This window comes from Myodes glareolus, chromosome 24, assembly GCF_982192425.1.
Source record: "Myodes glareolus chromosome 24, mMyoGla1.1, whole genome shotgun sequence".
In the NCBI taxonomy this organism is placed as follows: Eukaryota; Metazoa; Chordata; class Mammalia; order Rodentia; family Cricetidae; genus Myodes; species Myodes glareolus.
In genome coordinates this window covers 39,080,328-39,087,338 of record NC_142049.1, presented here as the reverse complement: position 1 = coordinate 39,087,338, position 7,011 = coordinate 39,080,328, and the positions used below count along the sequence as shown (strand labels likewise).

The 7,011-nt window shown below is 41.9% G+C and overlaps 1 pseudogene; it reads right to left on the bottom strand.

Annotated features, from left to right (window-relative positions):
* Positions 1-2,161: 2,161 nt before the first annotated feature.
* On the bottom strand, positions 2,162-4,672 carry LOC125395967 (AP-4 complex subunit beta-1-like; annotated as a pseudogene).
* Positions 4,673-7,011: the final 2,339 nt, after the last annotated feature.

Below are 7,011 nucleotides of genomic sequence, written 5' to 3'. Positions count from 1 at the left end.
TTAGTAATACCTTTAAATGCCATATTCTGGAGGTTTTTGAGGTGTTGAAGATTATTTATCTAACTTAAATATATCTCTGCATATCTAAGAAATCTAAATAATGTGAATAAGAGTTCAATTAATGGATGACTATCTATTAATATATATTCCTTAACTATATATTATATTTAAATGAGCTTCAAAAATAGAATACCTTAAACCAGATCAGAAATACATATACACATTGTATCAAAATCAACCTTAATTTTTAGTAGACCAATATCCATACCAATTCAAAGTATTCATCTCTATATTATATCCCACTTTAAATTATAAGCAACATAAATATTCCTTTGAAAATTTCCATGTAATTTTCTCTTTTTTGCCAACTTAAAAACATTTTTAAGTTATTTATTTGGGGGGCACATAAACACATGGCACAGTGTATGAATGAAGGTCAGACAACAACCTTTGGGACCAAGTTCTCTCCTTCTATCATTGGGTCCTGGAAATTGATCTCAGGTCCTCAAGCTTGGTGATAGGTAGTTTACACACTAAGTTATCCTGCCAGGCCATTACATTTTTTTAAAATTTATTTTTTTAAACTTATTTGTTGAGTGGGAAATGGATTTGGGATGTAAAATGAGAAAATATTAAAATAAGTTAAAATTTAAAAAAAAATTATTGAATGTAGTGAAGCATACTTTGTCGCACAGCATACCTGTGGATGACTGTCAGAGAATAAACATGCATTAAGTTGGTTGTCTCCTTCATCAGTGTAGGACAAGGGTATCAACTCAGGTTTGCAAGCTTGATAGCAAGCACCTCACCTACTGAGCCATCTCACCAGGACTCCCCTTTTTTGCTGACAGTGTCTCATGTATCCCAAACTGGCCACAGGTACCCTACTGTAGCTGACACTAACCTTGAACTTCTAATCCTCCTGCTTCCAGCTCCTGAGCACTGGGATTCCAGGCGTGCACCACTATACTCCACTTTATGTGCTGCTATAGCTCGAACTTGGGGTCTGTGCATGCTGATCGAGTACTCTACCAACTGAGCTGCTTCCTCTGTTCCCAAGTGGCAGCTGTGACAGCTTTTGTATAGAGCCCTAATTGAAGGCAGAGAGTGTCACAAAAAAACAATAACAAAGAAACAAACAAACAAAAAACCCGCCCACAAGTAAGAAAGACACACTGCGTGTTGAGTCGTGAGAGCAAGGAAATGCTCTAGGCAAGAAAGAGATGTTAAGGTCTGGGATGAAAGAGCACTCAGAGATTACAATAAACCAGCTTTTGGTTTTCATCTTTGGTAATCCACTGTGTCAGAAGAGAGCGTGTTTCTGGAGGGGTGAGACACGACACTGAAGACGTACTCATGACCACATTAAGGACTTTTGGATCCTAACCTAAAAAGCACCCTAGAAATAAATACAAGAACAGTTTACTGAAGGAGAAAAAAAAAGACCCTCAAAAATGGTGACAGCTACCAATTTCCACAGGCAATAGGTGTTATTCCTTTGGATCTGATCCCTTTAAGAGTTAACCACGCCCACTCCCTCGCGCCATCTTAGCTCTCTCTCTTTGGTCTTTCTCTCTCGGCTTGTGCACACGTGTTTCTCTCTGTCTCTTTGTTTTTATGTCTTTATGTTTGTCTGTCTCTGTCTCTCTGTCTCTCTGTCTCTCTGTTTCTTTTTATGTAATAAATGTTTACCCTTACGTTTATTTATTATGTCCTATGAGCCTTTTATCCACCTTACCCACCTGCCTGACTCATCCGGCCTCATGGCGGGATCAGCCTGCCACCCTGGAGATCTTACAGGGACCCACAGCCGTCCTTGTCGGACTAGTGGCTGCTCTGCGAGCCTGCCAGGGAACACACCGGCTTTTTTTAAAGAACAATAACAGGCATAATTAATAATTATAATCCGTAAAATGATCAGAGGAACAACCCCATCCTATCCTTACCCCTTACCAATACTACCGTGTAACACTCTCCTTTAAAAATGGGATCAGTCCCTCACAGGCTGGCAGGGAACAAGGGAAGAGACTTTGGTAAAAATAAAAGCCGGGGTTCCCAGACTGCCGACTGTCTTCTGCATCTGATACGTGGACTCACAGCAGCTCTGGAAGAAAGTGAAGGAACTCTGAAAGTGTTCATCTCACCCCAAGGCAGGCAGCGAGACAGTGTTAAGATTTTATGTCTCCGATGGTTCCAATCACAGTTTCTAACACAGACATGAACCCAAGTAGTGCTTCAGTCCTCACCATTCTCTGCTTCACACAGGTTTGCATTTCTGAGTTCTCAGGCTTCATCAGCAGTTCAGTAAGGAAGAGACAGTCAATGTCATCCTGAGCGCTGAGGTTGGCTTTCCAGGGCTTTGATCCAGCCCTGTTCCTTGCCATAGTCTGAATATTCACTAATCTTAGAGCCATTTGGAGAGTGTCAGGTTGGACTTCTCCCTGCCAAGGAAATACCCGTTGATGAGCAACTGTGAGGCTAAGCCACATTTTCACAAAATACTCAGCAGTCAGCTGGGGATTGGGGACCAGCAGCAGAGTTTCTGGATTTGGAGATTCTTGTATTCCTTCTTTGTTCTCTTCAGAAATCAAGTGAACTGGTGTGGTCAAGGATGCATTGGGAGGAAGCTCAAGGCCATGAGGCTCTACTTTCTGGCATTTAGAGATAGTTGCCCAGTGGGCTTTGCCATACACTGGCACCAGTGTGTTGAAATCTGAAGCCCAGCTATTCACAGGCCGTTCTGGCTGATCCTCCAAAAGTCCCAGAGAAGGGTCAGACTTAGGTCTACACAGGATCTGCTTTACTTTATCAATGCCAACTAACAGGAGACGATAATAGAAGAGACCTCAGTCTCATGCAGTCATATCCTTTACTTCCTCTGAGAGAAAACAATGGATTGAGTTAAACAAACAAAAACAAAAAACCAGATACCCTACTCTTCTCCAACCTTTGTGCCAACCATAAGAGGAGAAAAGCAAGAATCTTTAGAAAGTATCATTTCCTTTCCAAGTTCCAGACATGATTTACCAGCAATGCAAGCCGTGAGGACTTTTAGTGTGAGTCTCAGCAGGTGCTATGCTCTGGGAAACCTACCTATGCAGTAATGTAACAGCCATCCCAGCATGTCCTGGCACTCTGCAGGGCACAAGAGGAAAAGGCACATTAGTGCAGTCAGTAGCTCCATCTTAACATCAGGAAATGCCTCTGATTTCACATTTTCTACAAAGTCCTCCAACACATAAGGAGCATTGGGGATTTTTTTTTCCCGTGGACCCCAAGTAACCAAATAAGTGCCCGTTTCCCCTCAGTGTCTTGAATGTTCTTCTCACAGCTAGTCAGGGCCTGAGATACAGCTTCAGTACACTGAGGGCACAACCACACCAGGTCTCGGAAAGTCTGCACCACCACTGTAGTGATGAGTTCTTGTCAGAGCCCCAGCAACTCTGTTAGAATCTGTACACACTGGTCTGTGAAAGTCTTGGTAATGCTACCTATTGCAAAGATGGCAGCCTGTGCAAAGTCAGCAGACACATCAGTGCAGTATGTGTCTCATACTCACGTGTCTCATGTCCTCAAAGTTCTTCGAGCACCTGCTGCACGTTCTCGTCATTCAACAGCTCACACAGCACCTCCACCTTCTGAAGCTTGATATAGTGGGGCTCCGAGTAAGAGCAGAAGAACTTTTTGTAGTGACCGCTAAAGTGACCTGGCAAACTATGCAACACTTGGCGGACCTGACAGAGAGCAGCGAAGCAGAGCTTATGACTCTCTGAAGAACAGGCAGCTAGCAAGGGTCCCTTGACTCGTACAAGCACATCAGTTTGTACATGGGGGAATTTTTTTTTTTTCCAACGTCAGAAAGAGTTTGGTGGCTCCCATCACCACACCTGTGCTGCTGCTCTTGAGATAGCTGTCCAACAAATTAAGAATATCAAACAGTTTCTCCTCACTGCGGGGTTGGTAGCAGAGAAGAAAGTTCAATACTTCAGCCTGGCCCCATTGATCCAGTTTTGGCATTGTATTTAAGAGATGGTGGGCAATGGGCTTATTAGTGACAAAACCTCCTTCCCGTTTTAAAATTTCCTCTAGAGACCTCAGACAGTTCACAAGCACAATTGGATCCTGGTCACTGTATAACTCATTGACAAGAGCACCATCCACTTCAGAGTCTCCATGAAGATTATGCATCTTGGCACAGCCAAGTCCTGCCATTCTTCTGACATAGGAAGCCTTATCCTGCAGACCATTAAGAATAGGCTGTTGGATATATTTCTGCACACCAGGCATCCTGAGGCTACACATGCTCCTTAGAGCCAGTCCAGCAACATTGGGTTGGGGTCAGGGCAGTCTGTGCATAGTGTTTTGATAGCCAAGAGCGCCAGATCTGGTTTCAAAGGTGCGTATGTGCCCATATACAGATAAATCAACTTTTTCTGAACAATGTCTACAGTGGCACTGGCCTTCACCATTTCCATGAAAACACCAGACATGTCCAAGCCCTGAGTCATGTGCCTAATAACTCGTTGGATGACATTCCAGTAGAGCAGCCTATCAGCCTGAATACGAGGGTTACACAGAGCCTTCTTCAGTTCCTTCGCCATGTCCTCGGAGCCAAGGTATGGCATCTTCTCCAGCAGTCACGGGTGCCGTTTCCACATACCCGTGGCGAATCCATAGACTCCTAGTATCTATGTGGGAGCCTCTCTGCACAGGCTGGCAGCTTGCCCTGTGAGGCCACGAACGACCATCGGCAATCGGCTACTTAGGTCTGTGCACTCTTTGTCAAAGTGTGGGGCCCGGGTTCCCGCAAGCGTGTGTGAGTGATGCTCCCGGGGCTTCTTCTGTGTTGGGCTCTTCCACTTTGGCCATGCCGAGCATGGCCACCTTCTTTTGGCTCACTCTCGACTTCGTCCACTTCTGGGTTGCTTTTCTCTTGTCTTTGCGTCCGCATGTTGTCTGGAAGCAATTGTGGAAGTCTCACGTGGGAGTACTGTTCCTGCGAAGACCCTTTTGCAGGAGGGTCTTTCCCTTTCGCAGGAGGAGTCAAGGTGGCTTTCCAACCCTACCACCATGAACGGGGTCGTGATCCCCCAAAGCCCACTGCCGTGGACTTTTGGAGCCTGCACCTTGCTGGTACCGCGTAGCTCTTCTTCTTATCCCACATGCACTCAGACCACACAGTGGGCTTCTCCATGTGATTTTCTACGAACTACTTCCTGCCGTTTGTTGGGAAACTTTTTTTAAGGGTTCATAGAGACCTTTTGAAGATCCTGCTCCATCAAACAACATAAGCCTGGAAACAAGACACTGGTTCTCATCTTCTGTGTAAAGAAAAGCAGGATAGACTTTCTCCAGTACCATATCCACCATGCAATGATGGTGCACAACTTTAATCCCAGCACTCAAGAGTCAGAGGCAGGTGGATCTCTGTGAGTTTGAGGCCATCCTTGGTCTGAAAGAGCTGTTCCTGGACAGTATACAAAGCTACAGAGAAACCCTGTGTTGAAAAACCAAAAACCCCAAAGAACATATCATTAGACTCAAATTTTGATGCATTTAAAATATATATTTTGGTATAGCTTAGGGTCTCCCAAATCAAATGTCTTTCTGCAGCGAAAAAATTCAAAGAAATCACAGTAATAAACACAATTCATAGTCTTTATGTACATTCTTTATTAATGTGGCTTACTTTTTATTGTATTATTTTATCATTTATTTATTATCTTTACTCCTTTAATCTATGACTGCCTGTACTGTTTTTTGTTATTTTTACTATCTCTTTAAAGACTTTGTTTAATTCTTAAAAGCTGTTCCATTATATATGTGCAAATACCCTTTTTATTATTAAGCCTATGCACATTTTTTAAACAACTATGTCCTGTTCAGATTTTTATTTTTAATGAATCTATGTTTTTGCATATGTGTAATCATTTTCTGACAGGAGAGTTCTTTTTCTTTTAAGTGTATATCAGGTATGATCACCACCTCTGCAATCAGTGATAACTGCCCTAGCTCTAGGGATGTCAGGGGACTATGTCAACATAAAGCAATTTGTAGCATGCTGCTCAAAAACCACAATTAAGTGCTCTGTAGCAGGACCTTCCAAAAGACCCAGAGCCTTTGCCGATTTCAATATTAACAGCAAAATAGACCTGGTGAGACCGAAGCCTGGATATGGGTTTGAGAGAAAGGCTTTCAGACGCAGTAAATATGCCTTCACCATGTTGGGTTGGATGGAATTGATAAGCATGATGGCAGAGAGAGTTCTAGCCATGACCACTTTTAAAAAATGACCACGTTAAAAGCCATGACCACTTTTAAAAAAGAATGACCACATTTAAAAATGTTTCTGGTTAGAATACAGTTGCAGATATGCAAGAAAGATAAATTCAGACAAAAAAAACCCTCTAAATGAGTCACATTGTCACTTTGTGTCTAAAAAATAAACATGGACTTGGAAGAGAGATAAAAGAATATATACAATTATAAAAAACAGCTGGTTTAAGAAATAAAACAAAGTTTTTAAAGAGACAGTGTATACATAGTCATAGATTAAATGAATAAAGAATAATAAGCCATATAACTATGGAAAATAATAGAGTCGGGATTATGAATATTATTGTGTTTTATTTTTTGACTGTGAATGAGCTAAGTACAGAGAGAAGTTTCATAGCATTTGCTGCTAATATAGACCAACATATCTGTTTGAAAGTTATCTTGACTTCAAAATTTGTTTCTAGGAAATGATATATTTCTTTGAAAAAGAGATTCTAACTTGTTTCCAGAGAGAATGAGATTCTCTGTGGATTTCTCAAGAATAATGTGGTTCAATGGAACAAGATGCCATAAAAGGTCTCAATAACCCTCACTCCAAATTAATTTGCCCAATAAAGAGCAGGAAGTAGCTTGGAGAGAACTATGGCCAAATTTGCAAGTATTGGTTATAAATTTTGTTTGCATTTAAAGGGTGATATTCTATAGAGATTTGCATAGGTCTAAATTTTTGTTTAT